The sequence below is a fragment of the Stylophora pistillata genome, chromosome 1 (genome assembly GCF_964205215.1).
Source record: "Stylophora pistillata chromosome 1, jaStyPist1.2, whole genome shotgun sequence".
Classification (NCBI taxonomy): domain Eukaryota; kingdom Metazoa; phylum Cnidaria; class Anthozoa; order Scleractinia; family Pocilloporidae; genus Stylophora; species Stylophora pistillata.
Window position 1 is genome coordinate 20,287,242 of NC_142519.1, and position 16,774 is coordinate 20,304,015.

The window sequence follows — 16,774 nt, forward strand, 5'->3', positions numbered from 1 at the left end:
GATGGCATGTGTCCTCAACCGTCCCAAAGTCATAGCAGCCCGACTTTAAATGGTAATTTCTCCCACACTTTTCAAACTGCAAAAGGCTAGTTTCGAATTTTTTACGCGAGAAATTGTGGTAACTAATTATGAGCACCAAGTCGAGGCTGAGGGAATACCCGTTTATTAAGGATGGGCCGATACGGCTTTTTCGAATCGACACGATACCGAGTACGATACTTACTTTTTTCTTCGATATCGATATCGATACCGATACTATGACGTCATTGAAATTTGTATTAAGTCACGTGATCTGAGTGACTAAACGAGACACTCTCGCACGGTTTTCTGTTCAGGTCTACATAGTAGTATCAACAAGGCAGTCGTCAAACATGCCAAAAATCTAATTTATTGGGACTTATTTTTTTTTAATTTTCCCGGGGAAACAAAGAAGACCACAATGGTACAATCTTTCTACTTACCAATAATATTAAGCAAGCTGCAACTTTCACTTGCATTCATGATAATAAGGCTACACTGAAAGGTTATCAGTCACTGCGCTGGTCACTGATAATAACCAACCACAGGCCTACATTGCACACAAATGGAGCCCGGAGTATTTTCGGCTGCTTGTCAGCGGTTAGTCGCAGGATATTTTAAGCGCGGGTAGGTCACGTGCAGTATCGAAAGAATCGATACTCTTCGCTTGTATCGATATTTTTCGATCCAACCTCGGTATCGCTGGTATCGAATATTTGATATTGGTATCGGCCTATCCCTAGCGTTTATTTTGAAAGCAGATCGGAGTGACTATAGGTGGATTACGAAGTTTTGTGCCATTTCTGTGGGTAAAACCAACTCGAAAAAAGGCCGGACCACAGCTTTTTCGATTTTCCAGGCGAAGAGAGACTGAAAAAGAAATGGATTGCTTTCAATCGTCGCTCTAATAAGGAGTTCACTTCCATCAAGAACTTGCATATGTGCTCCGAACACTTCGAATTAAGAAGTTAGCACAGGGAACAGTTCCAACAACATTTAATCAGCATACAGTCCCTAGCAGTCTGAGTCAATGCGAAAAAAGATTGAATGAGCGGAGAAAACGAAATGCGACCGAAGACAGAGAAGAAGTGTTCCCTCCCCCAATATTTTCCGTGTGTCGACTGAACGAAATTGGGATGCCAAGAAAAATAACCAGATAAGTAGAACCAAAACACGAGGGTGTGTGTTACGGAGACGGTGAAGCAATTTAACCACTGATCTTTATTAAATGTCGCGCAAAACTGAAATTGATAAATTAAGAGGAACTAGTGTAAGGACACGCTTGGCGACCAACAAACGAAATACAAGAAAAATAACTACGAGAAACCTAAGCCACACAATGAACACGCGATAATAAACGAGCTACCAAAATATACTCGATGAGCTTACCCCGAAATCACAATAAAAGAACACTTAAATTACATAGAAAATTTCCACGCGACCACGAGGGCACGACATTTCTAAATAACGTGCACAAACCATAAGTGAACAATGGCTAGGAAGATATGAGGCAAGCTGTACGGAAATAGAAACAGAATATTAAAAACTTACATATCGATTCCGCAACGCCGACTAAAAACTTGATCGACGACGACAAAGAAAACGAACTACAACTAAGAAAGCTAAATCAAAGGGCAAAACCGTAGCCCAACTGTAATGCAATGTCACAATAACAAGAAGAAAAGAAATTTGTGTCTGTTTCTTGTCAAACGGGCATTGAGCACAAACAAATGGACGATCTGATAAAAATGTGTCAGATAACAAAACAATTGTTATTAACAAGCCAGCATTGAAGCGAAAACTTTTCATGGATGATGTATTGAAAATTGATGAATCCGTGAAACTCTACGTGGGATTTCCGACTTTGGGCTGTCTAATGGCTGAACTAGAAATTGCAGTATCCATTCTGTTTACCTGTTCCCCTCAGCCTCGACGTGGTGCTAAAAACTGGTTACCAAACTTTCTCGCAGAAACAATTCGAAACTAGCCTATTGACACAAAGCTCTTTTGGTGCTTTATCAACTGCATTGATTCCCAAGGGCTATGTACAGGCGTGTGTTGTATTTTCAAGTGCGAGATTCAGCGCGGCGAATATTCGGTCGCCATTATGGACGTGTAGAAGATTTGACAAAGTGTAGAAGAGTGACAAAGCGAGTGGGATAGGGAAAGGGGATGATTTTTCTTCCCCCCTCCTCCTCACTTTGTCACTCATCCCAGATCTTCTACCCGTCCAATATAGCGACCGAATATTCGCCGCTCTGAATCTCGCGCTTGAAAACGTTAAGTAACGCCTTCAAACAGGCCACAAATACCAGAGACAAAAATGCGGGACTAAAATGTGGGGCTAGCCTAAGTTTTTAAAACTTAGACCGTGTCGCCGTATTCCATGACGTCATGATATAGACAAAATTGTCTATGTCATTAATATAATTAAAGCAAATTTGGGGTTTTATCCTTGAGATTTGATGTGAAAGCTCCCAAAGATTAAGCGGGAGCCTAAACCCCTTTCGGTTAGTGAGCAACTATTTGAACCTTACAGTCTGTGAAAGTTTGAAAGAAATCAGTGATATGGCATGTGTCACACTTACCCAGTCCTCTCGTAGACAGACCTTTCTCTTAACAGTGAGTTCTAACCCTAACCCTAACCCTAATCCACAATTAGCTTATGGTATAAAGTAATACAACAACGAATTTTTTTCGCAGTTTATCTCTCACCCAGCGGTTTATGACTTGCTCAGCTCCACGTGGCACCGCTCTTTTTCCTTAGTAAGAACAAAATCATGGCGGAAACCTGGACGCTGGGGATACTTTTTTCTCAACCTCTGGACAGTGTTTGACTTCCTCTTATTTCCATTGCTCTTTGCCATTTTCTTCGCTGTGCATTTGTTTAAACAGGCCTTGAGGAACCGGAGAGGTTTGTGATATCGTTTAGTAGCATTATTAAGGTAGATGGTAGTGCGTCTGTACTTTGCGTAGGAAGCTCTGTGGTAATTAAGATATTTAAAATTTGTATGTGAAACACCCCTCCTCAGAATGATTATTTTCCTACTTGGTTCCGGAGAGAACAAGAAAGTATAACAGGCAGTTGTTACAACTCGAATTGAGAAATGTTTTAAGCGGTCATAGATCTTTATGGCTTTCAAATCTCTCTTCACTACTCGGAAGTGTGACTGGCTTTATGCTTTAAATGTGTCACTTCTGTTACAGGTAACGAGGAAGAGGACATCTATGGTGAGGATGGACTAATTTTGATGGCTAGATTTCCACAGACCGTTTAAAGTATTACAGAGGGAAAAAAGAAATGTTTTTTCAATTTCCTGAAAATTTAATATCTAATATAAAAATAACGATCTATCATCTTTTGAAAATTTTATTCTGATATCTTCTTTACTTCAGGATATATAAAGTACGAAGTAATTTAAGAGTAGAACGAAAGCCGCGAGATTGATTACACTTCATGTCAACTTGATCTCGTCACCTACTTAACAAATTTAAACCGCTCTTGATTTTCAGTGCACAGTGTACAGTTTTGTACAGTTTTGTACAGTTCTGAAATTGCTCACTCGTTATCAAGTATACCAACACTAGTTCTTTCCTAAAACTATATCTATATATACATATATGTATACATAACGAGTTGGTCTGCAGAACTGCTTTCAGAGTGCTCAATAGTAAACTAGAGCGTGCTTATAATAGAGAACGGAGTGGTCAACTGAAGACTTGAGTTGGCATTTATTTATATTTATATATATATAAATAAATATATAATTATATATTTATTTATATATATATATAAATAAATATATAATTATATATATATATATGTCTGCAGTTATAAATATATATAAATATATATTTATTCATATATATTTAAATATATATATGAATAAATATATATTGTGGGAGGAAAAAGACAAGTAAACTACAAGTTCATCCCTACAAGCCTGTTTCGTGGTCGCCCACTCATCAGGGGATTTAATGATTAACAAAATCTTTTTCCTCCCACAATATATACTTCGCTCTACTTCTATGTATTGAGCACTGTTCTACGAAAATCAAGTCACGTCTTCAGTTATATATATATATATATATAACCTTAGTTGTGATTTGAGCACTCTCGCATGGCAACGTGTCTGCACTTGGTCCCACAAGTGTAGCGCCCAGGCAATGGTTTATTCCAGAGCTTGGCCCAGTGTCTGCACTGCACTGATGAGACCCACATAGGTCGAAACAGTGTGCACTGTCTGCAGTTATATATAAATATATATTTATAACTGCAGACAGTATTGTTTCGGCCTTCGGGGCCCTATTAGTGCAGTGCTGATGCTAGGATGGGGGAGAACCGATATGGATCCTCAAACGATCCCACACATGTGGTATCGTCTAAGCCATGCCAGAGTGCTCAAACTAGAAGAGCCTAGTGAGCTATGCATATAATAACGAGTTAACAGGCTTCGAGCCAACAGAGACACCGCGCCAGAGGGATCCAAAAGGATTCGCAGTCCAAACCTCGATAAATAATAGAGGAAGTAATGTGGCACACGAGGACGGACAACTTCGAGCGAAGGAAGACATATACTCAAAAAAAAAATCTAAAAAGTTTAATAAAAACGTTTTGGTCCGAGACCTTCATCAGTTGTAATACAATAACTTACAAACTCCTTAAATAGGTTCACAAAGAGGGCGTGATGACACGTATTAACAAAAACAGTAATTACTACGCGAAAAATTATCACAATATACGAGAAAAACAAACATAGAAATTAAAAACTTGTCGAATCCACTGAAAATGTTAAGGAACCAGCGTTGAAATAAGGCGAGAATTGTACCAAAATTCCCAATCAAAGCTGAGACCGGGACCTTTGATGCCCGCCCAATTTGAAAAGATTCTCCACATTAATCATGGTTTATTCTTTTTTTGGAGTGAAATTCCTAGCACTTATTCAAGCCGAAAGGTGCCCAAGAGAACAACTGTGCACTCCAATATGCTTCTTTGGTAATTAAAAGTTTCTCGATGTTACCTGGATTCTCAGGAAGGTCGCTTGTACTTGCTCAAAAACAAACGAAAAAACTGCCAGTTGGCAGTTGCCTGACGATTGCTTCGCAAGAGGCATGAAACTCAGAGTTTCAGTAAAAGTTCAAGTAACCTAGATCTTGAAGTATAATTATCCACAGCTCTAGCCTTGCTATCGAGCACTTTTTAGTAGATGATGATCTCATTCCGCTATTTTGGTTATATATATATATTTATATATAAATATATATAACTGCATATGTATCAATATAGATATTCCGTTTGTAACTCAAGTATTGTTTACAAGCTGTTATCATGTCCAAAAGCGAAAAGTCCCTTTTGCCGCTCTGGAAAAAGGAAAATTTTATCGCAGTTTGAATCGGAGCGGAAATTGTGTTTACCTATAGTCCTAGGGGTTCCTAGTAGACTCAGAAAGATTCAGTGGCCAGAGTCTATTTCTATCGAAGTTGCCGTGGGCACTAGTTCGCGAATAGTGAGTTTACGATCCGAAAATGTTCACGACGCCGCGGCCGAAGGCACATGACGGCGCATGCGCCATTTGTGGCGTGACGGCGTCGGCTGACGGCGAGGCGGGAAGATCTGCCATTTTGAAGGCGTCTTGCAGGATGGAGGTATCCAAGGAGAAAACCAATATAAAAGGGTAAGTTTTGTACAGATTATACTCCTTTGCATCAAATGCTGCTGTTTAATAAAATTGTTTGTCTCATAAAGATAAAGTTTATCTTTTGGTTGAAGTATGTACGCATTTTAAAGATGCCTTCGTTGTTTATAAACCAGCAACCTCGTTCTCAGGGCTTTTCCCTTTTTGAACTTTGACGCCCGCCAAATTTCAAAAAGGGAAAAGCCCTGGGAACGAGGTTAATAAACCAGCAGACAATGACTGCACTGTTCCCAAAACAAGACAAATGTATTTCTTAGAATATTCTTTCTTTTCTGACACAACTTAATTTTCAGTTGTATCTTTCTCTAATCCGATCTACTCTGAATCAAATTGGATAAATTTCAAGGCTAAATTTAGTCTCATGTTTGTTGTGCATAGTTGTTGTGTTACTCTTGGAGCCCTTCGGAAATCAGGGCTCACTCTCGAAAATAATTTTCTGCTCACATTGAATTACAAAGGGATCCAAGCAAAACCAGTCATGCTAAAGAATAGCAAGAGCGAAAAAAAGAGTTATGGCATTTGTAACCTTAAAGGTTTTTCGCTCTCGAATTTAAAGGGCTGTTTATTGAATTATCAAACTATAAATCTTTCCTTTGACCGCTTTGATGAACTTATCATTCTTTAAATCATCTGTTCTCTGAAATGAGATCTTGAATTGATTTAGACTAGCCGTCTCTAAGCCATGTTGATGCTCTTAAGTTGAATATTTTAATGTAAGAGTTTTGAGCGAATGTAAGTTATTTGTTTAGCAACATACCATTAATGAATATTTTTTGCAGCTCACTCAGATCTTTTAGTTGCAAGATATTCATAGAAAAGTGATGTATGTAACAATGGAAACAATAAATCTATTTATATTGTTTCTGTAACTTTTTCCTCACAATATTTGCCCTTACAGTCTTAAAAAGCCAATGGTGTGGACTGATCAACACAATGATATGTTATTGGAAGAAATGTATTTGTTTGGACCTTGGAAGTACAAACGAGGAAGTAAACAGCGAGGTCAAGTTTTGGAGAGAATAAGTGAGTCCTTAAATGAGCATGAATCTCCCAGGTTTACTTTGAATCAGAAATCTGTACGTGATCCCTACATCCTGCTAGAGAAAGAACAAAAGAATAAAATAAGAGAAGAAAAAAAGGCCAGTGGGATTGCCCCTCAACATACACCATTTGATGACTCTATGACAGAAATTATTGAACGATTCAAAGAGAGATGCTGAAGATCAGCAACTAGACTCAGAAAAAAGGGGGAAAAGCAGAAGAGTAGACTGCAAAGGCAGTTGAAATGCGAAAGGCTTCAATGGAAACATTTGCTCAGAGCAAGAAGAGGAAGGGTGAACAAGAACTAAAGAAATGTAAGCGTTCCACAGGCACTGAAACTGTCGGTTACTGAAAAGAAAAGGCTGAATTCGATGCCAGCCTGAAAAGAGAGGAGCTTCGATTAAATTCAACGAACGTAATGACAATGAACGTAGAATGAAAGGTTCAAGTGGAATTGTCGCTGTAGGACTTACTCATTTTCAGAAACTCCATTTCTCCTCTGAAAGGACTGACCATCTTGATTTCGAAGAAGCGGTGCAACTTGCAATAAAACAGTTTTGTTAGACATTGCAGCGTAGTCTTCGTGCTGTGTAATACATTCAATGTTTTCGATGGAACCATCAAAAACCATTTGTCCCGATGCATGCACCACTTCTCTACAACAGCGAAACTCGAGTGCGCCAGGAAGCGTTTCCACAGAACATCGTGAACAACGGCACCTAAAGGAAGAAATGTGAAAGAAATTAGCATCTAATTGCCACTACAACATCGGGTGAGAAAGAAACTAACCAAAAATTCAAAGTAGCGACTCCATCTTGCCGGTTAGCTAAATCTTAGTTCAGCTGTCAAACCATCAATGTCCTTTTCATCTTCGTCGCCATTTTCGTCGATCTCGCTCTCTGCCGGTGGCTCGTCTTGGTATGGTTCATACTGGCTGTCAATTGAAAAAGTTTGACTGTCGTCTTCTGAATAAGTATTCTCTTCTGTACTATTTCCATCCGCGCTAATTTCAGAACAAGAATCATTCTCCATTGTGAGTTGTTTCTCTGGTCTTAAAAAATGGTCAACTTTTAGTTAAAATTTTAGGGGTAAAAATATTTTAGATAGGCTTTGTTTGCGGTAGGTTTATAATAGAGATGCTATATTTTTATTTGGAGTGAAAACCGTGTTGATGTCATAGGCACTTTAAGGAAGGCTGAGCTTTATGTAAAAAAAATCCAACAAAAAAATCTCATGATACAGCAAGACAGTCTCTCAAAGGTGTTTTAGACAACATCAAAAGCCGACAAAAACAGCAGGACCAGCTCCTGCAGCAAATGCAAGTGCAGAACACCGCTTTGCTAACCTTACTGCAAGGTGCATTCAAGCCAAAGGATGCTTAGAGACACTTTTGACTTTTAAATTGTTCTGAAACTGAGCATTCATTATTTCCATTTTTTATGAGAATTTGTATGGTTTTGCTTGTTGAGACTGCCATAACTTTGCAGAAGGCAGCAATTTTAGGTATGTTATAAAAGTGTGATCCTTATACCTTAGCCACCTTGTAAATTTTGCAGAAAAAAGGATAATTTGTGTGAAGTAGAGATTTCAAAAGACCAAACATTCTATGATTTTCATATGATGCAAGCTCTTTAATACAGTGGTATAATTTTATTATTTTCTATCACTTGTAAATGTTCAGAATAAAAGTTGTGTCCCAATAGTGGATGCTGTCCATTTGCCTATCATTTACCTTTAAACACATGGGAATCAACGCAACTTATTGGTTTTATTGAAAAGTAACACATTGAATTTGGGTTAAAAATACAACAGTCAAATAATTGTAGAAATGAAAAGTTACCACCTACAGAATTTCATGGACGTTGGATCCAAATCATCAATGTTTAAATTTGTATCCATCGCTGAAGTTGAGGGTTGTCTTTTCGTCGGCGAGTGAAACAACGTCTCTCTGCTAGATGTAAGTTTTGCATGTGCCGGGTAGCGGACACGCAAGCTCTTTCTACCTGGACTTTTTCCTGTCGGTGTTGAGAACTTTCGTTTCGACGAAACATCACGGGAAACCGGACATTGAGAAGCGGCCTTATTTAACAATTCATAAAACTGGCAAAAACTGTTAGCTTTTCTTACACAAGGCATATAAATTGAGATATGTGAGACTTACTTTCGAAGTGAAAACCGACCGTTCGAAGGCGATCGGCGAAGACACGCTGAAATTCTTCCCTTTGACTCTGATTAAAAATGTTTAGAAAACTCTTGAAGCCACTTCCACATTTAATTCTTAAATCTACTCCACAAAACCGGCAAACTAGAACTACGTCTTCTGGATTAACTTTTGGCTTTCTCCCTCTCTTAGATTTTGATACCAGATTCTCCTTGTCGTCCGACATTTCTCACTCACGTGGAACAAGTTTTAATTGTTATTTTGACAGTTTGCATGGTTCACTGAGCTCTCGTTATCGGCGCTTTCTGATTGGTTGATTTTAAGAGGCACTGATTGACATAAGACGATATGAATATGAAAAAAGGGGGCGTTTTGTTGGTTAGTGGGGGTCTGTGGCATGCCCTCCCTCTCCCCTCCGCACATTCCGCTCGCCCCAATCCCCCTCTTCTCCTCCAGGGCTTGCTTCGCAAGCTAGACAGCTTGAGCTATGTTGCATGAATGTTGACCGATTTACAAAAAATAGTCTTGGAGAGTTGGTGGTTGAACATTAAAATATTCAGAAGTTGTTGAACCATATAAGCAACACCTAGCATTGTGAAGTAATGTGCAAACAATGCAAATTTTCCGCACTTCACTAAGTTGAACTTTTAAGTTCTATTTTAAGTCTAAGAATTTAAAGTAATTGATCATGTCCTTGAAAATCCATTCTACAGGTACCCTCACACTACTCATAGCACTATTCCAGTCCTTCTCATTCTGTGTCATCCTTGCTCCCTTAACTTGCAGTTGTGGACGATGGGGATAGGCGGGATCACCATAAATACATAATGGGTCTCCATTTATGTTAACAGCATATTGCACTAGTTGGTTATATAACGTAGATTCAGCTAATATAGAACTGTCATACCGCTTTCCCTCTACTGGGCCAAACAAATTAGCTACCAGACCGCTTGGAACCGCGACAGACTTAAATTTTATTGCGTGAACTTTTTTGTGGCCATTGTACAGAACTCTTTGATTTTTGCCGGGTCGAAAAACAGGCCTTACCGTTCTTTCCACAAAGCAAAAACAATTCTGCAAAGCACTGCCAGCCTGAAAAGTAGCATTAGAAAAGTTCTCCAAATTATCAGGGGAAAGCCAAGGTTGATTGAGCGCGGTTAGCAAATGGTTCCAGTTCGTATATAGATAATCCATAACCAATTGCAAATTACTTGTCATACAAAGTTGAGGCATGGGCCTAGCAAACCTTGGAATCATGTCAAGATAGCGGCAAGGTTAAGCAAATCATTTTAAAAAGATGCAGAGACTATCAACGCCATCTATTGTCGAGCCATTATAGCATGTAAATTCCTCTGGGAGATTCAACACTTCCTTTAAGTTATACAAATTATTCTTGTAGAAGCGAAATTCAGCTTGACATTCATCGTCAGACATCATGTCGAGTTCAAAAGCTTCGTAATTCCAGTAAGGAAAGTCAGGGCTTTTTGCAGTGTTGGTGTCGTACAGCAAAACAAATTCTTCACTATTTATGACACTTCAATCGTACGCATAAAGAAAGGAGATCCTGGTCTCCGTTAACTTTGGCATAATTTTTTATTACAAAAGAAAAAAGGCTAAGAAACTTTCCACGTACTGTGCTTGCGCGTGTGGCTGCGATGCTTGGTGAGCTGATCTCAAACTGGCGCAGTGTGAATTATCCCGCCAATAGGATTCGCCGCGTCGTCGTGATCGGAATCGAACGTAAACTATATTACATACAAGCCGTCAGACCCGACGCGACCACCAAGACAGACTGCGGCGTCTTCTAGAATCACAGTATCGTAAACTCACTAATAATACCGCCGACAGTCCATCATTGTTCGCGTGGCATTGCACTTCGAGTATCGAACGTCGAAAAGCAGTGTTACGTTTCCAGTGTAACTCTCCTTCCTCAGCCCGACCTCTTTCCTCCTCTTTTTTCTGGTTGAAGCATCTTCCACATTGACATAAATCGCTCCACATTCACGCGTGTTACACTTGACCTGCTCGACCTAACTCCTTACAAATTGCGTCAGGTCTTTGCTTTCTCGCATGCATCAGCGCCGATGGGCGAACCAGTGTCAAATGGCTTGTTCCAATGTGATTGAATAACAGTCTTCATAGGCGTGAAGCGGGAACGCGTTAACGAACGCCGACGCACCGTAAGCCCTCAGGTAGCTTTTACATATTGAAGTGTTTCGCTTGAGTTCTAAACTTTGAAGAGTTAGTTCTCGGCCGATACTCGGTCAATTTTCGTGAGATTTGGAGAGTATGTCAGAAATATAAGAAACCCCAGAAGTATGTCGGGGAATTTTGATTTTTCCCTTACTTTTTGAGATTTAGCCTCTACATTGAAAACTTTGTCCGAAGGCGCTACTTTGAAATAAAAAAATTATTAAAAAATAACCAAGCGTTAAAAGGCCAATCCCGGACACGATTTTTTTCGCTCAGTATGTGCACATCACGTTCCGATAAGAGACAGACAGGTGTCGACCAAAAGCGTCGTGAAATACACTCATCTTGTAGAACGTCTCTGCGCGAAAGAATAAGCTCCCATTCTGTTTAATGGCAAAAATCGAAAACTTTATTGAAATACAAAATCAGTGTTTATGAAGCTTCCAGAAAATGTGTACTTTTCTAGTGATAACACTAGTAATTTTCACGCTTTTTCAGTTTGAATGAAAACGCTAATTTTCCTTCTGTGATACCTTAAGAATTTTCTTCGAACAATTTTGACGGACTATCGGTCCTGTCGGAGTTCTCTTCCAAGAGTCTCCATTCTAAGCTGGTGTCTCACTCATTTTCTTCCAGAGAAATACAAGGACTACTTTACGACTCCTTATTTCATCTTTTTTCGCGACATGCTGAGCTATTTTACCCTCCTTGGTCTTCACTTCGCTATTTGCCTGTCCCCTTCAACAGTTTCCTTCAGTGGACTAGAATGCGTTATCTTTGTTTTCTTCCTGGGGCGCATTTTAATGGAGGTGGATCAGTTTATTAGCGCTAAAAAGGCCGGAGTAAAAGCATTTACTATAAGGAGGGGAAATAATGATGGACTCAACCACAAAGAAGAAAATGAGATTGCAGATGATGGCAATATCTTGCTTAAGAAGTTTATTAGTTACTTCAGGTATTTCAGTTTTTGATTGGCCTATTTGACTTTCGGAAAATACTAGGTTCACATGCATGTAGATGTAAAGTACCCCATTTTCAATGCATAGCTGCATCATTAGGAGGGAGTATTCAATGTTTTGTCGCCTAGCGTAGTCGTGCCCCTCCTCCAAGGAAAAACCGAAGGGAGGGAACCTTCTACGAAAACCTGACGCGAATCGTGTTATATCGCGTCACTCTTCCGCATGAAAATAGATGATGCCTTTTTTATTGGTAAACTGTTTTATCGATCCTTACGTGAATTGGGATTGACTAGAGTTAATTGTTTTCTTTCATACTAACGAACACGATGGTGAAAATGAGTGCCTTCATGATCAACGCGATCTACGACGAGGTTTTAAGGGACTTTTCGCTACTTTTGGGATATAAAAATTTCAAGAAGAACAGCAGAAAGCCACAGATATAGGCAACGATGTCTCCTTTTCGTTACAAACTGGCTATAGAAAATCTTATTTATATTAAAGCCGTGCCAGTGATTGATCACCTCTCTTCAATGGGAGAAACCGTTCATTCTGCTTTGTTGCCCTTTAAAGCACCCATGGAAGACCAAGTGTACCATCTCAATGGACTTGGGTCAAGAGGATTGTCCTCTTTCAACTCTCGGTTTCTTTGCAAATGGTTCTGCCAGGCTAAAAAAAGATCGCTGTTTCTCACAGCGATCCATTCGACTGAAAAATGAGTCGCTCCTCCTTCACACTTGCAACGTAACAATCTCTTAAAGAAATCCGTAAAACTTTGACATTCTGCGACAAATGATCCAACTTTCTTAGACGACCGTGTGGACGTTAAAATCCAATTTCTAAGGGCGATGCTAATCGTACATCGTCCTCTTCTTACTTTATACGAAAATCGCTCATAGTGTGCATTGAATTGCAAATTTACCCGAAATAATGGAAAATTAATTCACTTGAATGTTGTTGTTTACCTCGATTACTTTTCACGATAACACGTGCCACTTCGCAAAAAATTATAGTCAAATATTTTTGCATAGATTAGAGTGGCGTCATATAACACGACTCGTGTCAGGTTTTCGTTGACGTTCAGTCCCTTCCGTTTCCCTTTTTTTTCTTGGGGGTGGGGTGGGAGGATACAACTACATGAAGGCTTAATGTTTTGGTACGCCAATATGTGTTCAAGCTCATTGTTTTGCCACACGAATTAGGGCCACTGTGCATTAGCTGGGGGGACCAGTATGCGCCAAAGGTCGTTATTTAAGCACACTGATTTGTATCAGAAGTGGCCTTTTTGGTACCTATTTAGGCACAGCAGTATGTGAGCATCTCTTTATTTTTGGATACACCATCATGGGCCAATGTTATTTCTTAAGGTACACCAATACCGGCTGCAGGATATTCTTTTTTGAGGTACCAGCAGGTCATAAATTGGGTTCACCCATGTCGGGATCCTAAACATTAAAAATGATCATGCTGTGCACTGTTCTCGTTGAGAATGGCAAAAGTTTTAAGCTGCACGCTTCAATGACTTTAACACTAGCAAGAGAAAAATATACAATTAGAATAATGGTAATCTAGTTTTTTTCATTATTTTTCTCTGTGAAAAGTGTAACAACATATAGTCTGCATGTGAGAACTGATTCTTTTGCATGTGAATGACATGCGATATTTTAACTGCGTGTGTTTGTTTATGCTCTTCTAATGCAGTTGATATCCATTACTTTTATAGTGACCGTTGGAATGTGCTTGACTTCATCGTTCTTGTTTTCTACCTCATTACGTTCATCTTACGTATGATAACATGGAGATACTCCACGGACGTGTCAGACAACAGACTTTTGACCGTGTCGGAGTATTTGTATGGCTTTATTGCCATGTTTCTCGCACTGAGAACCTTTGGTCAAGTCATAGAGTGCGTGCTGGGAATGGGCCAAATACAAATCGCCTTATTCTTTATTATGTGGGATGTGACTACGATATTTTGGCAGGCTTTGGCTATGATTCTGGCGTTTTCTATGGCAATCACCAAGATTTATGTTGCTGAGAAAGCCTATACCTCAGGAAAAGATTCCGCGGAGGATTTGTGAGTTCAGCCGGATCGTGATCTTGTTGTATTTTCGAACTTATGAATGACAGATTCTGACTTGTTAGGCTTTTTCCTTTTTTTTTACCTTTTCCGTTAGAGCGTAAATTCTTTTAAAGTAGTTAGCTAGTGGGGTAGAAGAGCTTTCCTTTGATGTTATGAAGAGGAACCTCATTTGTGCCCAACGGAGGAAACAGTTGGCTAAACGCTAATTGTGAAATTTAGTTTTTCGATGGGAAGCCTGGCAGGAGTGTAAAACTACCTATATCAGAATGCCAAACGTTCTATTTAAGGTCGCGTTTTTACGGCTGTTTGTAAATTTTAACCATTGGTTTTCTCCTATCATTTTAAGGGCATGTGGTGATTCAGGGATAATTTGGTAAGGGTAAAATTGTTGATGTTGTTTTTCATTCTCATTGTTAAAATTTTACAGTGATGTCCTTAACATATCAAATTAAGCCATATTTTCGTAAGCCTTGAATTTTTGGTTCTCAATACGTCGCGATTATTTAAAACTCAGGATTGTGAGCGGAAATTGTGAGTCAAGAAAGTCAGCCACCCACTACATCAGCTATAGGATTCACTCGTGTTAAACAATGATGAACGGTCGGCTATCTGTCTACCCGTGGAAAAGGGAAACTAATTATAAGGTCTACCGAGAGACAATAAGTACGGGTTTAACTTCACCAGAATTTTCCATTTTTCATCATGAAAATTCTCAGAGAAGACGCCATTACTTTTCGTGGCAGTAGAGTTACGAAACAAGAAGCAAAGCTGCCTCTAGAGTAACCTTATTCTCCTCCCATTTCTCTCGCAGTTTCGCGAGTTATTTTTTTGACTTCACTTCTCAAAATCTGCGCAAGAAGCTAGCTATTCAGTTTGCTTTGCTAAAAGAGGCACCTTGCGGTTTTTCCCGTTTAAAAAAAATCCAGAATTAATCGTTCCTACTTCTATTTTCTTGTGGTATCTCATACGTTTCAGTTTATCTTCGATATGTTGCATACTAAAACATAAATACGTTGATGTTTGACGTGGTAGACCTGATAAGTATTTTCGGAAGAAAAATTTTCTACATCGATGATCCATGGGGGCTCAAGGTTTCTATAAGAGAACTCTCTGGAAGGGAATTCAAGGTTTTTTGTCAACTTTAAGCTGAGCTCTCATCCCGCTACTGCCTGTATTAATAGGGAAAGGGAGAAAGATTTCGTCAGACCAACAGACTAACCCACTCTCGAAAATTGCACGATTCTCGGAGTAAATTACATCTACTTGCCTCGAGACTATGTATCACGAAAGTCAAATAGTCGTCTTTCAAGTAAATATTCTATTATGCATTGTAGGGGTGCCCTTTGGGGTAATTTTGACTCATGTCCAGGCCGACCGTGTCATAACGGTCGCCGAATTGCACAAGAAGTTCTCGCCGTGGGTTCGAAGGACTTCAAAGTGGTTGGTCAGTTGAAATTACCGTTGGATTGATTCCTCAACGGCAGAACCCTTATAAAATATGAGGGATGATCCATGAAATAGAAGTGATGTGCTTGCTTCAGTCCAGGACACGGATGTTCGTAAAAAGCTGTGGCGGTTATTGTTCTCTAAGTTGAAAAAACTGAATGACTATTTGATCTAATTCGTCTCTTTTGAAACTGTTCTTCAGTTGGTGGAACATGGCAACGCTACTAAGCTGGTCTTTACTGGGTTTAGCTGACCTGGATAAGTTGAATTCCGTGGACAATCCTTCGGTTTTTATGATTCATCTGCTGTACAGCTTCTACTTAATCTTGACAGTTATTCTTCTCGTTAACATGATGATTGCTTTGCTCTCCAATACCTATCAGCAGGTTCAGGTACTAAACAATCTTTCCGCCTTAGCGAAAGTAATTTATTATTTTCGTATTCCAGAATGGACTCTTTTTGGTATAAAATATCAGATACATTTTTTGTAAGTTTGGTAAATTTCTATGATCATGCATAAATTTTTTTAGGCTACCAATATTTTAACCCAACTGGTTGAAAATGTCCATATTATGACACCTATTTTCTCTTTTTCGCCTGAGGGATGGTCAGCTCAAGAGAAGTGGCTCAAGGCTCCCGTGAATGAAATTTCTTTTTAGTAACCCAACCGCAAAATTGGATTCGTAGTTTCGGACTAAAACTTTAAACACGAAGGCGCGCTATAAAAGGGGCCTTAGGTCCCACTGGACCATTTGTCAATCAATCGTCGTGTGATGTAGAACTCTTAGAGTGAAGCTAGCTTGAGCTACAGCTACTCCAAAGCAGTGAACAGCGGGCGCATTCCTTCAAATCGTTTTATGTCTTCATCATAATACAAGAATTTTTGAGATTTGTATTTCCTTTCTCCAATGGAAACTGTCTTTATTTGTGGCGGTAAATTTGAGATCGAAGTAGGTGGTTCGCACGTTACCTCATGCCACCATGGTGGTGGAAGTAAACAATAGATATCTCATTAGCTCCTTTTGTTCCTCTACCAGCATTTGAATTTGACCCGCACACGTCAACGGTGAGTGACAAATGAGCCTATGTCTTCCCAGGGAAGACTTCTTTATATAGCGCGCCTTCGTGTTTAAGAATTAGGTTTTCTACAGACGAAAATCATATTGAAGATTGTTTCTTG

The 16,774-nt window shown here is 39.4% G+C and overlaps 1 protein-coding gene and 1 pseudogene across 2 annotated transcripts in view; one reads left to right on the top strand and one right to left on the bottom strand.

Moving 5' to 3' along the window:
* Positions 1 to 16,774, top strand: part of LOC111342250 (transient receptor potential-gamma protein) — a 122,780-nt gene that overhangs the window by 88,098 nt on the left and 17,908 nt on the right. The window lies entirely within an intron of this gene.
* LOC148741603 (uncharacterized) lies at positions 9,427 to 10,503 on the bottom strand (annotated as a pseudogene).